General features: G+C 38.0%; 1 protein-coding gene across 2 annotated transcripts in view; it reads right to left on the bottom strand.

The window, feature by feature from the left end:
* SRBD1 (S1 RNA binding domain 1) overlaps window positions 1-24,976 on the bottom strand; it is a 225,894-nt gene that overhangs the window by 32,203 nt on the left and 168,715 nt on the right. The gene's annotated exons all lie outside the window — the stretch shown is intronic.

Raw genomic sequence — 24,976 nt, 5'->3', positions numbered from 1 at the left:
CAGCCTCTCCAAGTAGCTGGGACTACAGGCGCCCGCCACCACGCCCGGCTAATTTTTTGTATTTTTAGTAGAGACAGGGTTTCACCGTGGTCTCGATCTCCTGACCTCGTGATCCGCCCGCCTCGGCCTCCCAAAGTGCTGGGATTACAAGCGTGAGCCACCGCGCCCGGCCAGCAATTCTTAAAAGAGCAATCCTCTGTTGTCTCTGGGACTTTCTTTCAAGCTTCAGATGCTCATTCTTACAAAGCTTTGATGATAGTAGCACTATCTTAATCTTTTTACTTTATTTTTATTATTATTATACTTTAAGTTCTAGGGTACATGTGCACAACGTGCAGGTTTGTTACATATGTATACATGTGCCATGTTGGTGGTAGCACTATCTGAATCTTAACAGAGGGTATTAACAGAAGACATTTTCGGCAGCGACAAAACTCCTATTCTTTTCTGAAAGGTCCTTAAATGGTTTATTATTCAATGGCTTGTTAGCTAAAACAGTGAAAGGTGTGCAGTTCAGTCATGTCTCTAGGATTAGCAACCAAGTTCATGTGGAAACTACACCATGATTTACCACAGGGACAAGAGCAACTGTAGGACACCATTAAATGTAAGCTACATTCTGATTTCAGAGGTACTAAAATGTCAGAAAATGGCCGGGCATGGTGGCTCACGCCTGTAATCCCAGCACTTTGGGAGGCCAAGGCGGGCGGATCACGAGGTCAGGAGATCCACACCATCCTGGCTAACACGGTGAAACCCCGTCTCTACTAAAAATACAAAAAATTAGCCGTGCGCCATGGCAGGCACCTGTAGTCCCAGCTACTCTGGAGGCTGAGGCAGAAGAATGGCATGAACCCGGGAGATGGAGCTTGCAGTGAGCGTAGATCGTGCCACTGCACTCCAGCCTGGGCGACAGTGAGAGACTCCATCTCAAAAAAAAAAAAAAAAAAGTCAGAAAGTGAGCATCTTACAATTGGTGAAATACAATATTTTAAAGTATTTGTTGACTAACTGAAGCTAGGTTACAACGATGAATATATTTGATGTTACTCATAATTCTAAAATTAATGATCTGTGGGACAGGAGACTTCTCTTTACCCAACATCAAGGAAAACAAGGAATATAATCTAGTAGAGTCCCCAAGTATTGTGATTACATTATTACCATTTAATAAGAGCAGAAGCTTTTGTTCTGGAAGACTGAAGGGTACAGGAGCACTTCTGTATTTCAGAGATAACTTATTGGTAACTAGCCAGGCCACAGCTAAAAATTTTGGATGTCATTTAAAAAATCTAATAAGCAAATATCACCATGAAAAAGATCATAAAGTAAAACCTTAGATCTGACCGAGAACTTGGTTACTCTTGAGCCACAGCTTTTAAGAAGCTAGTCTTTTGTCTAAGCAGATGAAAAGCAGCAAAATGAAAAGCGAACTTTTTAAAATGGGATTGTAGGAGATAGTATGACAATGTAAAGGCAAGCACAATGATAGCAACAAGAAAAAATATCTGAGGAACACAAAACTACAAACAAACCGGAAAAAGGAAGAATAATCGTTGAGAGCCATTTGAATAAGGGAAACAAGTTGATACAGTACTTCCTGGCACATCAGATGCTTAGGACAGTTAAATGAGTAAGCTACAGTCTCTGCAGCAGATTATTTTGGTTGACTATCCTAACCTCTAGTTGTCAACCCCTTCTTCTCCTTTCAAACAGAAGCCTGACCGTGTGTCCAGCATTTATCCCATTTCTGCAAGGCCATATGCTTTGGAAAAGCTGGATCCACCTCCCACAGACAATGGTGACTGGTTAAAACCCATGTTTTTCAAACCGAGGGTTATGATCAATTAGTGGATCATAAAATTAAATCAGTGACTTGCCACCGGCATAAAAAAATAAAGGAATAGAATAAACCACATAGAGCATATTGCATATACCCTTAACATCAAATGAACAATAGAATGAACAATGCAGCCAACTGAGACTATCATGTGAGACGAATACAACATAAATTGGTCAGGAATAGGTATTTGGTTCACTGATATCTCATTTGATCTTCTGACATAGATGGTCAATCTGACGATAATGAAGAGGTTAAAGAGTAACTGTAGAGTTATAAGCAAAGTATGTGAGAAGTTTATCTATTGGCAAAGTGCTGATTCTTTCAACCAAGTTTAGTTACAAACTTTCAGTGTATTTTTCAGAAAGAATGTTATTGAGTATAAAAATTTTCAAATTCTCAGCAACTGTAATATTTTAACTGATTTAGTACAAGCAGTCCTTAAAATGAATCACTCTATACTCAGAAGAAAAAAAGATAGTGAAGTAAAACTACAGAGGCAAGGCCAACTACCAGATTTGGAAGTGTTGATAGTGAAAAAATTGAGAGAAAATGTTGACTCCAATCAGTAATCTTTGACTTGACTTGAGCCACGTTTTATATAGAAAATAATAACCATAAGATTTTAAAATAAGCTTGATTTAAAACATCGTTTTATAAATGTGCAAAACAATAGAAATGATGGACCCCAGATGTATTGTTTGTAATGATATTCTTGTAGATGACAGTGTTAAAATAAAACCTCAAACTTAAAAAATAAAATCACTTGGAACACCCCTACCACAGGGCTAAAATGAAAACAATGGAAAATACCAAATATTGATGTGAATGTGGAGCAAATGGAATGCTCAAATGATAAGTGCATTTTAGGTTAGATATGCAAGGCAAGGCAGTTTAATGGAGGATTTATTTTAGATGGTTTAAATGTAACTTCACATAAAATTAAATCAGATATGTTTACACAATGCAAAAACGCACTATTGTTCCATATACATTAAACCAGATACATGGTAAGAGAATAAAAAATGGACAAATTACTAAGAACACCAAAATTGCCAAAACTGACTCAAGAAGAAATATAAAATCTGAACAAACATACTATAAGTACAGTCAATAAGTAATCAAAACTCTCCCAATAAAAAAAAGTTCAGAACCATATTGTTTCATTGGTGAATTCTACCAAACATTTCAAGAACACCAATCCTTCTCAAACTCTTTAAAAAAATAGAAGAGGAGCCAATACTTCTTACCAATTCTATGAGGCCAGCATTACCCTGATACCAAAGCCAAAGACACCTCAAGAAGAAAGAAACCTACAAACTAATATTTTCTATGAATATCAGTTCAAAAATCCTCCACAAAATGCTAATAAACTAAATCCAACAGCCTATTAAAAGGACTGACATACATACAATATATTCAGTATGTATGAACTTAAGAACCAGATTCACATTGTTTTCATTTTAAAACAATTTCTCTTGACATTTTTAAATTTTAACTTTGAAATAATTTCAAATTTAGAAAAGGCATGCAAGAATAGTACAAAAACTTTATTACCCTTCCTTCACATAAATACTTCAGCGTATAGTTCCAAATAACAAAAACATTGACTTACATACCCATAATACAATTATTAAAATTAAAAACATACAGATGTAATATTACCTAACATTCAACCCATGCTCAAATCATCAATTTTCTCAATTTTTCTTTACAACATTTTCTTCCCAATCCATAATTTAACCCAGGATGACATACTGCATTTAGTTGCCTCATACTTTGTGCTAGGCAGCTTCCAAGATGGTTCCCAACGATCCCCAAATCCTGGTATTGATACACTTGTGTAATCCCCTCCCACTAAGTACAGAATTCATTGATGAATCTCATCTGAATAAATTATTATTAAGATTATTTTACTACTCACAATGACCTGTTTGTGTAAAAAGGTATTTTTAATCTTGACTCAAAGTTTGAAAAAAACGGCTCAACCATGTACCATATATGCTCATAGCATTGTCCTCATGTATTCCAGACTGAAAAAAATTCATGAACAGCCCATATCTATACATCAAGTTAAATCTGTTCTAAATTTTTGTATTTAGGTATTAAAAACCTATTTAAAGTAAAATAGCATTTAACTTACAATCAGTAGTAAAGGTAAGCATTATTTTGAGAAACTTATTTTGAATTACATTTAATTACCCAAACAGAAGTGATGTGTGATAAGTGCCCTTGTCATGACAAAGTAAAATGTATTTCCTAGTGTGTCAAAATCAAAAGGTAGGAAAAACAATCGTCTAAGCTAATCATGGTGGTCCCATTCTATTTATTCAATAATGGCAAATGAAATGTGAGGGTAAATCTGCTAGGTACTTCAGAAAAAGACTTCACTGCCCTTAAATAGAGTGAGAGAGAACTAGCCTTTTCTTCTTTTGATTCAAGTATGACTCTCAGTAAGCACTGTATCATGTGATGGGACTAGCTTGAAGAAAAGCTAACTTAGCGAGAATGGCAGGCAACATACATTGAAAGACTGGTTCTTCATTGATACTCTTGAGCTTCTGAATTAACTAGTTCTGTACTCAGCCCCCCGAGCATCCTGTAATAAAATTTCTTTATCATTTAATCAAGAATCAGAAATTTCCTTATTGTTCAGGCCACTTTGAGTAAGGATCTCTGATGTTTTTCTAATTGAAGCAGTCACTTTATTTAGGGGCTCAAAGTCAAGTGGCAAGACTGAGACAATGAAAATAATCACCATACTATGAAAACCCCTTGAGATTTTACTGTCAGGCATTGTTGCAAGGGTTTATAATAGCACGTAACTGAATCCTCACAACAATTATAAAAAATGTACATATGACTTTATGCAGTATCTTCATATATAAGATTTTTTCTAAGGAAATAGCAAGACACTTGCACAAAGGGGTGTGTATGTGTGTACAACCTAAATATCCACATAGAGGTAACTTGTACAAATAAATTATGGAACAGCCTGACAATGAACTATTCTGATGCCATTAAAAAATACACAGTAGGGGGTGGCTGGCAAGATGGCCAAATAGGAACTCCAGTCTGCAGCTTCCAGCAAGATCGATGCAGTAGGCGGGTGATTCTGCATTTCCAACTGAGGTACCTGGCTCATCTCACTGGGACTGGTTAGACAGTGGGTACAGCCCACGGAGGGTAAGCAGAAGCAGGGTGGAAAGTGCAAGGAGTCAGGGAACTCACCCGGAAAGCACAAGGAGTCAGGGAACTCCCTCCCTCCCCTAGCCAAGGGAAGCTGTGAGGGACGGTGCCATGAGGAACGGTACACTCTGGCCCAAATACTACGCTTTTCCCACGGTCTTCACAACCGGCAGACCAGGAGATTCCCTTGGGTGCCTACACCACCAGGGCCCTGGGTTTCAAGCACAAAACTAGGCCGCCATTTGGGCAACACTGAGCTAGCTACAGGAGTTTTTTTTCCATACCTCAGTGGTGTCTGGAATGCCAGCGAGACAGAACCACTCACTCTCCTGGAAAGGGGGCTGAAGCCAGGGAGCCAAGTGGTCTAGCTCAGCAGATCCCAACCCCATGGAGCTCAGCAAGCTAAGATCCACTGGATTGAAATTCTCCCTGCCAGCACAGCAGTCTGAAGTCAACCTGGGATGCTAGAGCTTGGTGGGGGGAGGGGCACCCATCATTACTGAGGCTTGAGTAGGCGGGTTTTCCCTTCACAGTGTAAACAAAGCTGCAGGGAAGTTTGAACTAGGTGGAGCCCACAGCAGCTCTGCAAAGCCACTGTAGCCAGACTGCCTCTCTAGATTCCTCCCCTCTGGGCAGGGCATCTCTGAAAGAAAGGCAGCAGGCCCAGTCAGGGGCTTATAGATAAAACTCCCATCTCCCTGGGACAGAGCACCTGGGGGAAGGTGCAGCTGTGGGCACAGCTTCAGCAGACTTAAACGTTCTTGCCTGCTGGCTCTGAAGAAAGCAGTGGATCTCCCAGCACAGCGCTAGAGCTCTGCTAAGGGACAGACTGCCTCCTCAAGTGGGTTCTTGACCCCCATGCCTCTTGACTAGGAGACACCTCCCAACAGGAGTCGACAGACACCTCATACAGGAGAGCTCCAGCTTGCATCTGGCGGGTGGCCCTCTGGGACAAAGCTTCCAGAGGAAGGAACAGGCAGCAATCTTTGCTGTTCTGCAGCCTCCACTGGTGATACCCAGGCAAACAGGGTCTGGAGTGGACCTCCAGCAAACTCCAGAAGACCTGCAGCAGAGGGGCCTATTAGAAGGAAAACTAACAAACAGAAAGGAATAGCATCAACATCAACAAAAAAGACATCCACACAAAATCCCCATCCGAAGGTCACCAACATCAAAGACCAGAGGTAGATAAATCCACAAAGATGAGGAAAAACCAGCACCAAAAGGCTGAAAATTCCAAAAACCAGAATGCCCCTTCTCCTCTAAGGGATCACAACTCCTCGCCAACAAGGGAATAAAACTGGATAGAGAATTAATTTGATGAAATTGACAGAAGTAGGCTTCAGAAAGTGGGTAATAACAAACTACTCCGAGCTAAAGGAGCATGTTCTAATCCAATACAAGGAAGCTAAGAACCCTGAAAAAAGGTTAGAGGAATTGCTAACTAAAGGAAAAATAAGCAGGGGTTGCAATCCTAGTCTGTAACCAGTTTAGAGAAGAACATAAATGACCTGATGAAGATGAAAAACACAGCACGAGAACTTCATGAAGTATACACAGTATCAATAGCCAATTTGATAAAGTGGAAGAAAGGACATTAACCTTAAATGTAAATGTGCTAAATACCCCAATTAAAAGACACAGACTGGCAAATTGGATAGAGTCAAGACCCCTCAGTGTGCCGTATTCAGGAGACCCATATCACGTGCAAAGACACACATAGCCTCAAAATAAAGGATGGAGGAATATTTTTCAAGCAAATGGAAAGGAAAAATAAGCAGGGGTTGCAATCCTAGTCTCTAATAAAACAGACTTTAAACCAACAAAGATAAAAAAAGACAAAGAAGGGAATTATATAATGGTAAAGGGATCATTGCAACAAGAAGAGCTAACTATCCTAAATAGAGGGACTCCTCCCTAACTCATTTAATGAGGCCAGCATCATCCTGATACCAAAACCTGGCAGAAACACAACAAAAAAAGAAAATTTCAGGCCAATATCCCTGATGAACATCAATGCGAAAATCCTGAATAAAATACTGGCAAACCGATTCCAGCAGTACATCAAAAAGATTATCCACCGAGATCAAGTTGGCTTCATCTCTGGGATGCAAGCCTGGTTCAACATACACAATACCCAAAACAGCTGCACCCAGATTCATAAAGCAAGTTCTTAGAGACCTACAAAGAAACTTAGACTCCCACACAATAATAGTGGAAGACTTTAAAACCCCACTGTCAGTATCAGACAGATGAATGAGACAGAAAATTAACAAGGATATTCAGGACTTGAACTCAGCTCTGGACCAAGCAGATCTAATAGACATCTACAGAACTCTCCACACCAAATCAACAGAATATACATCCTTCTCAGCACCACATCGCACTTATTCTAAAATTGACCACATAATTGGAAGTAAAACACTCCTCAGCAAATACTAAAGAACAGAAATCATAACAAACAGTCTCTCAGACTACAGCGCAATAAAATTAGAACTCAGGATTAAGAAACTCACTCAAAACCACACAACTGCATGGAAACTGAACAACCTGCTCCTGAATGACTACTGGATAAATAACGAAATTAAGGCAGAAATAAACTCACGCCTGTAATCCCAGCACTTTGGGAGGTTGAGAAGGGCGGATCACGAGGTCAGGAGATCGAGACCATCTGGCTAACACAGTGAAACCTCGTCTCTACTAAAAATACAAAAAAATTAGCCGGGTGTAGTGGCGGGCGCCTGTAGTCCCAGCTACTCGGAGAGGCTGAGGCAGGAGAATGGCGTGAACCCGGGAGGCGGAGCTCGCAGTGAGCCGAGATCGCGCCACTGCACTCCAGCCTGGGCGACAGAGCGAGACTCCGTCTCAAAAAAAAAAAAAAAAAAAGAAAGAAAGAAAGAAAGAAGTTCTTTGAAACCAATGAGAACAAAGACACAATGTACCAGAATCTCTGGGACACGGCTAAAGCAGCGTTTAAAGGGAAATTTACAGCACTAAATGCCCACAGGGGAAAGTGGGAAAGATCTAAAATTGACACCCTAATAACACAATTAAAAGAACTAGAGAAGCAAGAGCAAACAAATTCAAAAGCTAGCAGAAGACAAGAAATAACTTAAGATCAGACCAGAACTGAAGGAGATACAGACATAAAAAACTCTTAAAAAAAAAATAAATAAAGAATCCAGGAGCTGGTTTTCTGAAAAGATTCACAAAATAGACTGCTAATAAAGAAGAACAGAGAGAAGAATCAAACAGACATAATAAAAAAATGATAAAGGGGATATCACCACTGATCCCACAGAAATACAAACTATCATCAGAGAATAGTATAAACACCTTTACACAAATAAACTAGAAAATCCAGAAAAAATGGATAAATTCCTGGACACATACACCCACTCAAGACTACACCAGGAAAAAGTCGAATCCCTGAATAGACCAATAACAAGTTCTGAAATTGAGGCAGTAATTAATAGCCTACCAATCAAAAAAAGCCCAGGACCTGAAGAATTCACAGTTGAATTCTACCAGAGGTACAAAGAGGAGCCGGTACCATTCCTTCTGAAACCATTCCAAACAACAGAAAAAGAGGGAATCCTCCCTAACTCATTTAATGAGGCCAGCATCATCCTGATACCAAAACCTGGCAGAAACAACAAAAAAAGAAAATTTCAGGCCAATATTCCTGATGAACATCGATGCAAAAATCCTGAATAAAATACTGGCAAACCGATTCCAGCAGTACATCAAAAAGCTTATCCACCGAGATCAAGTTGGCTTCATCTCTGGGATGCAAGGCTGATTCAACATACACAAACTACTAAACGTAATCCATCACATAAACAGAACCAATAACAAAAATTACGTGATTATCTCAATAGATGCAGAAAAGGCCTTTGATAAAATTCAACACCGCTTCATGCTAAAAACTCTCAATAAACTAGGTATTAATGCAACGCATCTCAAAATAATAAGAGCTATTTATGACACACAGCCAATATCATACTGAATGGGCAAAAGCTGGAAACATTCCCTTTGAAAACCAGCATAAGACAAGGATGCCCTCTCTCACCACTCCTATTCAACATAATATTGGAAGTTCTGGCCAGGGCAATCAGGCAAGAGAAAGAAATAAAGGGTATTCAAATAGGAAGAGAGGAAGTCAAATTGACTCTGTTTGCAGATGACATGATTGTATATTTAGAACACTCCATCGTCTCAGCCCAAAATCTCCTTAAGCTGATAAGCAACTTCAGCAAAGTCTCAGGATACAAAATCAATGTGCAAAAATCACAGGCACTCCTATACACCAATAATAGACAGAGAGCCAAATCATGAGTGAACTCCCATTCACAATTGCTACAAAGAGATTAAAATACCTAGAAATACAACTTACAAGGGATGTGAAGGATCTCTTCAAGGAGAACTACAAACTACTGCTCAAGGAAATAAGAGAGGACACAAACAAACAGAAAAAAACATTCCATGCTCATGGATAGGAGGAATCAATATTGTGAAAATGGCCATACTGCCCAAAGTAATTTATAGATTCAATGCTATCCCCATCAAGCTACCACTGACTTTCTTCACAAAATTAGAAAAAAACTCCTTTAAATTTCATATGGAACCAAAAAAGAGCCTGTATAGCCAAAACAATCCTAAGCAAAAAGAACAAAGCTGGAGGCATCACGCTACCTGACTTCAAACTATACTACAAGACTACAGTAACCAAAACAGCATGGTACTGGTACCAAAACAAATATACAGACCAGTGGAACAAAACAGAACCCTCAACAATAACATCACACATCTACAACCATCTGATCTTTGACAAATCTGACAAAAACGAGCAATGGGGAAAGGATTTCCTATTTAATAAATAGTGTTGGGAAAACTGGCTAGCCATATGCAGAAAACTGAAACTGGACCCCTTCCTTACATCTTACATAAAAATTAACTCAAGATGGATTAAAGACTTAAACATAAGACCTAAAACCATAAGAACCCTAGAAGAAAACCTAGGCAATACCATTCAGAACATAGGCATGGGCAAAGACTTCACGACTAAAACATCAAAAGCAATGGCAACAAAAGCAAAAACTGGTAAATGGGATCTAACTAAACTAAAGAGCTTCTGCCCAGAAAAAGAAACTATCATTAGACTTAACAGGCAACCTATAGAATGGGAGAAAAATTTCACAATCTATCCATCTAACAAAGGGCTAATATCCAGAATCTACAAGGAACTTAAACAAATTTACAAGAAAAAAACCACCCCATCAAAAAGTGGGTGAAGGATATGAACAGACACTTCTCAAAAGAGGACATTTATGCAGCCAACAAACATGACAAAAAGCTCATCATCACTGGTCATTAGAGAAACACAATCAAAACCACAATGAGATACAATCTCACACTAGTTAGAATGGCGATCATTAAAAAGTCAGGAAACAACAGATGCTGGTGAGGATGTGGAGAAATTGGAACACTTTAACACTGTTGGTGGGAGTGTAAATTAGTTCAACTATTGTGGAAGACAGTGTGGTGATTCCTCAAGGATCTAGAACCAGAAATACCATTTGACCCAGCAATCCCATTACTGGGTATATACTCAAAGCCTACTATAAAGACACATGCACACGTATGTTTATTGCAGCACTATTCACAATAGCAAAGACTTGGAACCAACCCAAATGCCCATCAATGACAGACTGGATAAAGAAAATGTGGCACCATGGAATATTATGCTGCCATAAAAAAGAATGAGTTCATGTCCATTGCAGGGATATGAAGCTGGAAGCCATCATTCTCAGCAAACTAACAAAGGAACAGAAAACCAAACACCACATGTTCTCACTCACAAATGGGAGTTGAACAATGAGAACACATAGACAAAGGGAGGGGAACATCACACACACTGGGGCCTGTCAGGGGGTGGAAGGCTAGGGGAGGGATAGCATTAGGAGAAATACCTAATGTGGATGATGGGTTGATGGGTGCAGCAAACCACTATGGCACGTGTATACCTATGTATCAAACCTGCATGTGCTGTGCATGTATCCCAGAACTTCAAGTATAATAGAAAAAAAACCAACAAACAAACCAGTAGACCAGTTATTTTACCAAAACATCCTACAAGAAAAAAGGTCCAAGTTAACACACTGAATTTAGAAGTTTTAAAAACTCCTCTAGCAGCTATTTATGTATAGAAACTTCTGTAAACACTGCCGTCAGGTCAGCTGTAAATATAAATTTTGCCTACATTCTTCCTCAATTTTTTGCTTAGGAAAGTACTAAAGAGTTAACGGTATTTATTTATTTATTTATTTATTTATGTATTTATTTATTTATTTTTTGAGATGGTGTCTCACCCTGTCACCCAGGCTGGAGTGCAATGGCGCGATCTTGGCTCACCACAACCTCCACCTCCGGGGTTCAAGCGATTCTCCTGCCTCAGCCTCCTGAGTAGCTGGGATTACAGGTATGTGCCACCACACCCAGCTAATGTTGTATTTTTAGTAGAGACAGGGTTTCTCCATATTGGTCAGGCTGGTTTTGAACTCCCGACCTCAGGTGATCCGCCCACATCAGCCTCCCAAAGTGCTGGGATTACAGGTGTGAGCCACCGCACCTGGCCAACACTATTTTCTAAAACTAAAAATCTTATCTATTTGGTGGAAGGAATACTGAACAAAATCCCATACTGTTTCCACAATAATGTCTTTGATGTTAAAGCAGAGGCATTCATTTGCCATTCTAAAAATATTTCTAAGCAACTATTCTGTACCAGACACTGTACAAGCTGGGCTATGTGTCGAAAGTATTAAAAAAAAAAATGTATTCCATGTCTTTAAGAAGCTCCATTTAGACTTGCTGAAAGCTGAGTTGTGACACATCACTCTACCAGCAGTAACTGGTACAAGAAGTAAGAGGGCCCGAGGACTAACAGTGCCAATAATCCCTAAAGACTTCATGCCAGGAAAAATGGACTGTTCCATTTTTAAATAGAAGTTACCCAACTCTGAATTTTTGGGCAAGTTACTTGAATTGTATAAACAGTTTCTCTTTTGAATTCAAGGAAATCCTAGGACATTATATTTTTATTAAAATTTATGAGATTTTTACAAAGGAATATAGGTGATCATTTATGCTAGTCAGCTTTTGTTCTAAGGTCAGAATTCTCAAAAAATAAAACTTTATTATTCTACCACAAACTTCTGAAAAACCTGCTCAAACTGCTGTGTTTTATTTTGCCCTGAAGGATGAAAACTAACAACTATTATTTTTTTAAAGTCCTTCCAGATGAAACACGGTGGACTACAGTTTCTAGGGCAACAAAATTTCACTTTACATTCCCCATACTAAACTTGAAGTTTTTCCCAAAGTGGTTTTCTAGTGCAATATTCTTAAGTCTTTATTTTACTCAGCGATCATCATCCACTCATATCTCTTCCTGCCCCTTAGTACTGCCAAAATACAAAATGTAGCTAGAAACCCAAAGATGCACAAAAGCTTTACAGGTGCAGGGTCACTAGGGTAAATGAGGATATGCTGAATTCTTTAAAAATACAAACAGAGTGGATGCTGAGTGCGCCCATCACAAAAATAACTGTGTGAGGTAATACATTTGTTAATTAGCAAGAGTTAACCATTTCACAATGTATATGCACCTCGAAACGTCATGCTATATGTGACAAACATATACAATGTTATTTGTCAAATTAAAAAAAATTAATTTAAGCTTAAACCAGGAAACAAAAAAAAAACTTTACAGGGACAGTCTATTCAATTTCAAATAAAGCAAGTTTACTTCTTCATTTTGCATCTCCTTTTCTTTGATTGACATGTGACAGTTTTTAAAAGAGTCATCCAAACGAGTGTGTGCTGAATGACCCACGATAGACAGAACTGGCAGGAGGCTGGGAAACATTTGAGAAAACAGTGTGTGCTTAAGAAAGCTCCTCCTCCAATTAATCAAATCCGGTAAACAAGAGGTCTTTATATACTCCCTTTAAAGACAATGTTCAGCACCAAAGAAATGCTTTAGTTAACTATTTAAAAACCTATGTATTCCAGCTCCTGATCACAGACAAGTACATAGAAGAAATAATATTGGAAGAAGACCTTGAAAAAGATATTTTCATAAGCACATTCTTTTGAAAATACATACTTCAAACATCAGAAGATTTTTATTTTGTAAATGCATAAACTTGTACAATAAACAACTCATTGTGCCTATAAGGCTCTGCGATTAAGATGGCAAAGGGCATCAGCACTGGAAGGATTTTTTCCAGATCCGGAAACATAGATTGAAGCATGGCCAGTGGTCATAAGAGGGAAAACAATAAACAGGAAGACATTCTCTTTGCAAATCCTCCTCCTCTGATAAAGCATATGGAAGGTATGCTGAAGATTCCTTTACTGCTAACTCAGTATTTAAGCATCAGATTTGCATGAACCTATTATTAATTATTCAAGCCAACTTGGCAGAAGGATCCTTGGGACAATGATTGTCTTATTTGTTCTGCACAAGAGAAATGGAGACTAATTTTTAAAACCCAACATTCCAGGGCTTCAATAGCCTTACTTAAGACATGGACCTTCTTGGGTATCAAATGAGTGCCCATGTTGTTCAGTGAGGTCTCCCCACTCTGGATGGCCTCAATTCTTATGTTCCCAAGACACTGTGTAACCCCTGGAATCTCCATTCACCTCACAAATCTTTAGCAGCTTTTCTGTCCCAGCCCTCATTGGATCTTGGCTTACATATGTGCACCTTAATATTCGACAAACAATTTTTTTTTTCAGAGAAATAAAGTCAGTTTATTCTGTTAAGGATCTCCTACCTCTAAAAACAGATAATAATTTCATAAACTTTTAAAGGGTCAGTGTTCTCAGATTTCCTATAGAATCAGTTATGTGTTAGAATCAATTTAATCAATCACCTCCTTTGCAGGGCTAACTCTCAATTAGAATGTCAAGGCTCTCCAGTTGACTTAAACTTTTGGCCCAGAGGTGTTTATGTCAGCAAGATCTGAAATCTGATTATGTTCCAGAATCAAGCCTTTCTTGCCTATTTGCATTTTTTTCCTTTTTTTTTTTTTCATTATACTTTAAGTTCTTGGGCACATGTGCACAACGTGCAGGTTTGTTACACATGTATACATGTGTCATGTTGGTTTGCTATACCCATTCACTCGTCATTTACATTAGATATTTCTCCTAATGCTATCCCTCCCCACTCCCCCCACCCCACGACAGGCCCCAGTGTGTGATGTTCGCCGCCCTGTGTCCATGTGTTCTCATTGTTCAATTCCCATCTATGAGTGAGAACATGTGCAGTGTTTGGTTTTCTGTCCTTGCAATAGGTTTGCTCAGAATGATGGTTTCCAGCTTCATCCATGTCCCTACAAAGGACATGAACTCATCCTTTTTTATGGCCACATAGTATTCCATGGTGTATATATGCCACATTTTCTTTATCCAGTCTATCACTGATGGACATTTGGGTTGGTTCCAAGTCTTTGCTATTGTGAATAGTGAATATTTGGCAACCAATTTTAGACAGTTGCAGGACTATGATCCCAGGGAGAGGGAAACTACATAGAATGAGCCTCAGAATTGCCCCAGCTTTCTGCCTGAGAACACTGTGGCACCAGGAGGTAACCCAAGCAGGACACAGTAATCTTACTGAGCTGGAGAAACAGACTGGAGGTCGGGATTACTGAAGGTTTTAAGAGTATGATATCAGAGAGAATGAAGCTCTGAAGAGCAGTACTCCAGTTACTCATATAAATGACATCTTAAGCATTTAGCTAAATACTAAGCTGCATATACCCAGGGCACCAAGACAAGACAATACAAGGCCAGGGGAGGAAAACAAACAAACAAACAAACAAACAAACAAACAAAAAACAGCTGCTTGTGAGTTGGCAGCTACCCAGAGATTCCTGAGATTATACAGAGCTGGGAGACATAGGACCTCCTACCAATCACAGTGAAGAGACCTCGCTGAACACCCCAGATACTCTGCTGATACCCAGAAAGGGGTAGAAGTGAGCTATTCTAGTCCTAGAGAAAGGATTACTCCACCCCCACCCTAACAAAATTTAAAAAAATAATCCTTACCCAGATGGGTTCACTGATGAATTCCAATAAACATCTAAGGAAGAAATTATACCAATTCTCTATAATCTCTTCCAGAAAATAGAAATGGAGGGAATACTTCCTAAATAATTCTATGAAACCAGCATGACCTTAATACCAAAACCAGACGAAGACATTACAAGAAAATGACAGACCAATATTTCTCATGAACACAGATGCAAAAATTCTCAAAAAAAAAAAACTAGGAAATCAAGTCTAACAATCTATAAGAAGAATTATACACCATAGCCAAATATAATATATCTCAGGTAGGCAAGTCTGGTTCAACATTCAAAAAATCAATTAATGGAATCTATCACATCAGCAAGCTAAAAAAGAAAAAAAAAATCACATAGTCCTAGCTGCAGAAAAAGCACTTGACAAAATCTAACTAACACTCATTCATGATAAAAATTCTCAATAAACTAAGAACAGACGGGAAACATCCTCAAGGTGATTAAAAACATCTACAAAAACCCTACAGCTAACATAACAGTTAATGGTAAGAAACCAGAATATTTCCCACTAAGATCAGAAACAAGACAAGGATGTCCCTTCTTACCACCACTCAACATCATACTGTAAGTACCACCTAATGCAATAAGAAAAGTTATATAAGATTGTGAGGTGTATTAGTCCATTTTCACACTGCTATAAAGAACTTCCTGTGACTGGGTAATTTATAAAGGAAAGAGGTTTAATTGACTCACAGTTCCACATGGCTGGGGAGGCCTCAGGAAACTTACAATCATGATAGAAGAGGAAGCAGGCATGACTTACATGGTGGCAGGTGAGAGAGAGTTGTGTCTAAGTGCAGGAAAAACTACCATTTATAAAACCAACAGATCTTGTTAGAATTTACTCACTATCACGAGAACAGCATAGGGGAAACCACCCCCATGATCCAATCACCTCTTACCAGGTCTCTCCCTCAACACCTGATGATGACAATTCAAGATGAGATTTGGGTGGGGACATAAACCCTAACCTTATCATGAGGAAAGAAAGAAAACTGTCTTTGTTCACAGATAATATGATCGTCTATGTAGAAAATTCAAAAGAATTGATTGAAAAACTCCTGGAACTAATACGTGATCACAGCAAGGTTGTAGGATACAAGGTTAATATACAAAACTAAACTGTTTTCCTATATGCCAGCAATAAATAAGTGGTATCTAAAATTAAAAACACAGTACATTTACATTAGCACCCTCCAAAAGCTTAAAGTATAAATCTAATAAAATATGTATAAGATCTATAAGAAGAAAACTACAATACTCTATTGATAGAAATCAACGAACTAAGAGGAGAGCCATTTCATGCATGTGGATAGGATGACTCAATACTGTCAAGATGTCAGTTCTTCCCATCTATAGATTCAACACAATCCCAATCAAAATTCTAAAGTTTATATAGAGAGCTAATAGACCCAGAACAGCCAACACAGTATTAAAGAAGAATGAAGTCAAAGAACTGACACTATCTAACTTTTAAGACATACTACACAAAGCATAGTAATCAAGACAGTGCAGTATTGGTAAAGAAAAAAAGAAAAGACAAATAGATCAATGGAATAGAAAGCACTAAAAGACCCATATACATATAGTCAACTGATCTTTGACAAAAGAGCAAAGGCAATAAAACGGAGAAAAGGAATCTTTGCAACAGATGGTGCTGGAACAACTGGACATCAACATGCAAAATAATGAATGTAGACACAGATCTTACACCCTTCACAAAAGTAAATCAAAATGAATCATAAGCCAGACATGGTGGTGCATGTCGGTAGTCCTAGCTACTCAGGAGGCTGAGATGGGAAGATCACCTGAGCCCAGGAGGCAGAGGATGCAGTGAGCCAAGATCGTGCCACTGCACTACAATCTGGGTGATAGAGTAAGACCCTGTCTCAAAAACAAAGACAAAAAAATGAAACAAAGTCACATCAAAATGAATCATAGACCTAAATGTAAAACATGAAACCATAAAACTAGGCAATAACATAGGAGAAAATCTACCTAAACTTGGATATGGCAATGACTTTTTTAGATACAACAATAAAGGCACAATTCATAATAGAAATAATTGATATGGACTTTGTTAAAATTATAGTGTCTTTATGATACTATAAATAGTGAATATAGATTATTATCTGTTTGTCCAAACCCATAATGTGTAACATTACACCATAATGTAAACTATGAACTTTGACTGATAACGATATGCATTCATCAGTTGTAACAAATGTGCCATTCTGGTGCAGAATGTTGAGAGTGGAGGGGGTTGTGCATACGTGGCAGGAAGATTTATATGGTAACTCTCTGTAGTTTTTGCTCTGTTGCGAACCTAAAACTGCTTTAAAAATAAGTCTTGAAAAAAATCCCTATATGACTCATTCTGATCTGATAGTCTGATCTGAGAGTTAATTATCTGATTACCAGAAGAAAATTCAATACTCTTTAAAGGAAGACAACAAAATTTGTATTTTCTATAACACACAGCATCCATAATATCCACCATGTAATAAAACTAGCTAGACATACAAAAATGCAGGCACATGTGACCAATAACAGAATAATGGGTCAACTTATCCAGCAGAAACCTAACTAGGATGACCCAGATGTCGGAAATAGCAGACAAGAACTTTAAAGTAGCTCCAGGACTTAAAGGAAAATATGGTCCCAAATCAATGAATAGATGGTAAATAGCAGTAAAGGAATTAAAGCTTTAATAAACAAAGAATAAAGAAATACAGCATCTGAAATAAAATTATTGAATGGGCTTAACAGCAGATTGGAGTAGAAAAATAAATAAATCAGTGAACACGAAGAGAGATATGCAGAAATTATCCTATCTGAAGACCAGAAATAAAAAAAGAAGGAGAGTTGAGGATGGGGGGTATAAAAGAACCTTAATGAACTGTGGGACAAGATCACAATGCACAAATATATGTAACTGGAGTCCTGAGAGGGAAAGAGAGAATAGGGCAGATAAATATTTGAAGTAGTAACAAAACTTTCCCCAATTTTTTCAAAAACATAACATAATGTAAAGATCCAAGAAGCTCAGTGAACCCTAATAAGGATAAAAACAAAGAAAATTATACCTAGAAACTTTATGGTCAAACTGCTGGAAAACAAAGATGAAGAGAAAATTGTCAAAGTAGCCAGAGAGAATGTACATGTTATATATGGAGGAACAACAATATGAGTAATGGTTAACTTTTTATCAGAAACAACAGAGGCCAGGAGACAATGAAACAGTATCTTTAAAGTGCTGCACACACACACACACACACACACATACACACACAACCACTTGTCAACCTCAAATTCTATATCTTTAAAGATAACGGAAAAGGGATTTTTAGATAAATGAGATCTCACTGCCAGCAGACCTACACTACAAAAAAAATTTTAAAGAGAATTTTGCAGACTAAAGGAAATTGACAACAGCGGGAAAATATATGGGTAAATATAAAATTGTGTGTGTTCATTCTAATTTTACTTAAAAGACATACAACCAGAAAGCAAAAAGTAAAACATGGTATTCTAGGATATATATATATATATATATAACAATTGATGAATGCATATATAGAGATATATATATAGATATATATATAGCACAAAGAAGGAGGCGAGGTGGTAAAATATTAACCACTGTTGACTGTGAGAAGATATGAATGTGTATTATAATCCCTAGAGTAACCACTTTAAAAAAAATGCAAAGAAGTATAGCTGAAAAGTCAATAGAATTAAAATGGAAAACTAAAAATGATTTGATTTTCTGCCAAAATAAGGCAGAAAAGGAACAAGAAAGGATCAAAAAGCAGATGGGACAAACAGAAAGCAAACAGCAAAACTGTAGACCTTAATTCAATTATAGTAATACTTATATTGTTAGTAAAAATTCCAATTAAAAAGCAAAAATTGTCAATAAAGACTGTATCACTTAAAATCTTTGCATTTTTTCTGTAGGTAGATCATACCAAAAAAAAAAAAAAAAGAACCGTAAGTTAAAAATGCAACCTAAGTTTCTAAGTTTCTAACCTGGTAGGCCAGATAATCAGTTTAGAAGACAACGGCAGTGCCCTTAACATCTGTCTGTCGGGTTTCATAGCTAGTGGCCGGGGTGCAAAATATGGAACACTTCTGGTTTTTGTCCACTGGAATATGATAGCAGATGTGCTCCCAAGATGTCTCACCTCCTGACTCTAAAAGGTAATCCTTTTCTATATAAAGTATTTTGTAAAGCCAGAATCATTCTCAGCATAGCTTCTGTAGACCACATGGGTACTCAGTTAATGACACAAGCTTGCTAGTTAGCTGCTTGTTTGGTTCTCATTCCATAAATAGACATTAAGATACTGATCCTGCCTTTAAAAGTTTCTGGTGATGATTAAAATTAAACAAAATGTATAACTTCTTTATGAATCATGAAACTAAAAAAATGAGTCTTTTTGTATGTTATCTAAGAATCCTGTGTTTAAATTTTAATGTAGACAGACTTTCATTCTTTCCTCCAGTAGGTGCTCTTATGTCCCCTAGTGGATATAGGTCGATATGGTGGAGGAGTGACAGGGCAATACTGGCTAAGTAAAGGTTCATAAATCCTAAATGTCTGCCTTGCCCACATATTTTTCCAAACCAGTACCTTGCACTATTCTAATTTACCATAAACAAAGAAAACATTAGGATATCTGAACTGGACCACACCTATCTGCCCCCATGTGTGGTCACTGGGCTAAAACATAGTTCTGGCTCATGACATATGCATGAACAAATGCACGCCAATTAGCTACACATTTTGACCTGACACAATACAAAGGAGTTGACATTTCCACTGTAAATCTCTATTTTTAGAGATTTATAGCTTAGTCATAAAAGTGGACTTTAGAAAAATCAAGAGTGCAAACTTTTAGCCATAAGAAAGAATTTTTCCCTTCTAATAAATTAAAACAGTGTGTAGAAAATCTGATCTGAAACTATGGTTGTGTGTGAGAGACACAGAAAGAGAGAGACAGAAATAGAGGGAAGGAGGGAGGGAAGGCAGGGAGGCATCCTCCTGGTGTTCAGAAATTTTGACAGCCGTGTTTAAATTATTTGAGGAGACAGAGGCTGGAGAAAAAAAAGAGTATTAATGCATAATAATAAAAAAAGGCTTTTCTTCTCCAAATGTAGAAAAAAGGCTCCTTGCTAATGTTTCCAGCAGTAAGTTCTAAAGATACATTTTCTCTTCCCAAATACACATACATGTAGGTGGCCACACATGTAGTCAGATATGAATTGGCTTCGAGCCCATTATTATTATAGACAGTAAACTTTCCAAATTAGACCTGAGGCTGACACTGCCAGGACAGGATCCACATTAATGTGGAGTCAGAGAGTTAATATGGAAAGGAAAGGTTTCTTTTCGCTTCCATGTCCCATCTCTACATAACCATGGCGACAGAGCCCAGGCACTCCATGTGATCTGCAATGATCCTCCACACCTAGCCTCCTGCACTGGTGGCAGTGAAGACCAGGCTGCAAAACTCTGCCTCCCATACTATTCCTATCCCCATTTCCTATTTTATCCATAGTATTTATTATCACCTGATGCACACAGGTGTGTATGTGTGTAAGTAAATAAATATGATTTGTTTGTTATTGTATCCTGGTACATAGTACGTACTCACTCTTACTGCTGCTTTAATTTGTATTTCCTTAAGTACTGGTTTAGTTGAAGATCTCTTTGTGCATTTGCTGGCCATTTAGACTTTTCTTTGTATTGCCACTTCTTAACACCATGCTTCTTAGTACATAGTAGCTACTCAATAAATTGGGTAGGCCGGGCGTGGTGGCTCACGCTTGTAATCCCAGCACTTTGGGAGGCCGAGGCGGGCGGATCACGAGGTCAGGAGATCGAGACCACGGTGAAACCCCGTCTCTACTAAAAATACAAAAAAATTGGCCGGGCGTGGTGGCGGGCGCCTGTAGTCCCAGCTACTCGGAGAGGCTGAGGCAGGAGAATGGCGTGAACCCGGGAGGCGGAGCTTGCAGTGAGCCGAGATCGCGCCACTGCACTCCAGCCTGGGTGACGGAGCAAGACTCCGTCTCAAAAAATAAATAAATAAATAAATAAATTGGGTAAAGGAAGGAAAAACCAGGGACAAATTTCTAACAGTTCAGCTTTTGGATTCTTCTTGCTGAAGCTGGGAATTTGGTTTAAGAAAAAGAATTGCCCTAAAATAGGAGGAGATACTGGTGACGTGGCATTGCTTGAGGGCATTACAGCAGCACAATCTCAATTCCTATTATAGAAACGCTTTCTTAGCAGGCATCAATCAACAGCAAACTCAGAAATTTTAAAGTGAAATTTAAGATGTCCTAACATGTTAAGACTGACCATAGCCACAGGCCCTCCCACTCCAAGCCGCCAAATTCTCATGCAAATAGTTTCTGGGTAGGTTTTTAGGTCAATAAAGAATTCCTGTTAACTCACACCCTAGTCAGACTAATCTCTGATGCTTTAATTAGAAATGCTTCAGTCTTTCTTTTCCTGAGAACTCAAAACTTAAGCTTCTGTCGCTTCAAACATGAACTAAAGTACGGCATCTTGTCATACAATAAAAAGATACCAAAGAAGGTGGGAGATTTGGAACCGGTATGCAAGGACACACTAGGAAGTCCTGACATGCCAGTTCCCAGGTCAAGCCTTATGAAACTCATTTATGGGATGCCATTTACCACAGACAGATTCTCTATCTTATAACTGACATGGTCAGAAACCAATTAAGCACCTCTAACAGAAAGGTCCAACAGCATACGCTGGTACAGACACATACTTTGATGCAATTAATAGATTTGGGAAAAAATGTATATGAAAATGTTGCCTTTAGACATAATCTTTTCTTTAATGTTCAATGTAGTAGGACTCATTTTCCTTCAATATCTCAGGTTCTGGGAGAATTAGTTGAAACCACACCCATTTGACCCACACACTAACTGTGCCATGGACAAGGGCTAGGTCACAGAGTTAAAGAAAATATAAATTGAAGAATTCTGAAATTTAGAAAAGAGATATGGATATTACTAACTCCTCTTTTCTAGGGAGAGAATCCTAGGGTATAGGAACCAAATGTTGGTCCTTAAAGAAAGAAACAGCTATATGAGCAAGATCAGGACTCAGATAATTCATCTTATTCATTCTCAACCCATCAAGGGAATATTCCATTGGAGTAAATCTCAGCTTAGAACTGACAGTTTATTTAAGTTTGGGTTTTAAAGTGAATCAGCAATTTATTTCCATTTTAGTTTGACAGTTTTCTGACACTGAGAAGAAATGGAGATAAGGCAGTCTAGCTACTTTACATGCCACCCTTTTATAATATTCTAACAAAATTTCTTTCCTTCTCTTGAGGCAGTAGTGTCTGGTCCCTAAAAGTAAGTTTGTAATAAATATCTACTGTTTTGAATGGCCAGACGTAGTAACAAGCTACAGTGTTGAGACTGAAAGGAGGGCAATGTGGCTGAGACATAACCAAAAAAAGGGGAAAGTACTAAGAAATAAGGCTGGGGAGTAGACAAGCTCTTGTAAGTCTCCATGGCAAGGAGTTTGAATTTTATTCCAAAGACAACGAGAACAGAGATGGGATCTGACATACTTTTGTAAAATTATGCTGTAGAAAGTGGATTTTAAAAAGACAAAAGTGAAAACAGGAAGTCCTGGTAAGAGACTTTCTCAGTATATCAAGAGGGAGATGATGGCTGCCTAGAGTCAGGTAGCTGGAGGAAAAAGAAGGAAAGAAGCAGATGGAGTTAATAGTAGAAAATGATGAAGCAAAAGGAAGAATAAAGAGTCTTAATAACAAGAAGTTTTTAACAACAACAGGTTTGCAGTTTTACTAATTGGGCAGATGATGATGCCATTAATAGAAATGGGGAAGGATAAGACAGTATTGTGGTTTTAATTTTAAAACTTCGGTGGGGGGGATTAGTGGAGGGACGTCAACAGTTTTTTTCTAGACATGTGAAGTTTGAGAAGCCAATTAGACTTCCAAACTGAAAGGTAAAGATGGCAGGTGGATATATGGAGTTTGGAGTTCAGGCAAGAGGTCAATCGTGAAGTATTTGAGGCAGAAACTGTCTAGCATGCAGATGGGAAGAGCACTGTAAACATCTAAAACTTTGGCAGAGAGGCAGGGTGTGGTAGGAAGAACCACCAGTAACATCAAGGAATAAAGTGGAAATGTGTATATTGTAAGCAGCTAAGTAAACAAAGAAAAACAAAACAACTCTTTTGCAGTGGTCATATGGAAATAATTCTGAAATTATTTTGAAAGAAAAAAAAAAAAGAGGTGAAAACTACCCACTAGTTTTACAAAGAATGTTGCTTCCAGAATTTTTCTTACGCATATCTAGTAATTTTCATCAGACCAGGTGCTTAATCTTTAATGACAGGTACTCCACAAATGTCTATTACAGGGCTGAATTTCCAGAGAAATATTCATAATCTGTGTGCAGCCGTTTTTTATTCTAAGGGGCAAAATACAAAATGTTACAGAGAATCTACAGGAAGTTTTAAAGTTCTTCAATAGCTCTACGTAAGAAAATCCATTTTACAGTACTAACACCAGAAGATATTAATATTTATACTGGCCAGGAGCAGTGGCTCACACCTATAATACCAGCACTTTGGAAGGCCAAGGCATGAGGATCTCTTGAGGTCAGGAGCTTGAGACCAGCCTGGGCAACATAGTGAGACCCTAACTTTACAAAAAAAATTAAAAATTAGCTGGGTGTGGTGGTGCACCTGTAGTCCTAGCTACTCAGGAAGTTGAGGTGGGAGAGTCACTTGAGCCTAGAAGTTAGAGATAACAATAACAAGCTTATCATCTCTTTACCAAAATATCCACATAACTTTAGTAAAGAAATAAGCTTGTTAATATATAAAGTCATGGAAACCTCCTGTATACACTTGGGTGAAGGTGGGACAGTGGTAATTTTTTTAAAATCTTTTCTCCTTCTTTTCCCAAAGAACCACTTTTAACTTTTCAGGGAAAGTTTAAAATAGCTTTGCTTTGAATGAATCCTTTTTGTTCATTATTTAAAAATCAAAATATGCAAATAAATAGACAACCACACTACTGAGGTTCAAAGTTCTTTATTCTTCTTTAGTTAAAAATAATCACATACATATGTTAGTTGGCATCATAATTGGGATAATTTCAATAATCTTTTTCTCTAAATTTCCTCTGAATGTACTTCTCAATTGCTCAAATACTAATGCTCTTCTGCACTGGCATCAGAAGCCACTCAAGGTGGAGAACTCCTTTGGTATCAGTAAGAGACAAAGCCTCTGGCCCTGTGACCACTCAGTGTTCAGCAAAGGCAACCTTTGGCATGAAAGTAAGGCTTCAGAAGTCAGTCAGAATGATGCACAATTTCTTGAAAACTTTGCCAGATGATGAACATAAACAGTAGAGGGCAAAATAACATTGTGAAATTTGCTCTCCATTTTAGGAACTCAAGGCAAGACAAAAGTCATCCTGACCACAGTAGACGATGTTTCCATTGCTTTTAACTAACCAGCAGAAAAAGCATCTAAAGTTTCAGGTATGTAAGAGTGACAATTGTCTTTCAGACAGTTGGAAAGGATGTGAAAAAACACTTGTTGGAATAAACGGAATGTGCCTTGGCTTCTGTGGTCAAAATTTCTGGGACTCAGCTGAAACAAGATTCTGGCTTAAGACTTATATGGTTTTCATCACCCCATAAACATTAACATTATTGATGCAGATCTGTCACTTGAAATATTTTA

This window comes from Hylobates moloch, unplaced genomic scaffold, assembly GCF_009828535.3.
Source record: "Hylobates moloch isolate HMO894 unplaced genomic scaffold, HMol_V3 SCAFFOLD_15, whole genome shotgun sequence".
NCBI lineage: Eukaryota > Metazoa > Chordata > Mammalia > Primates > Hylobatidae > Hylobates > Hylobates moloch.
Note: the sequence above shows the minus strand (reverse complement) of the source record. Positions and strands in the feature narration are given on the sequence as shown.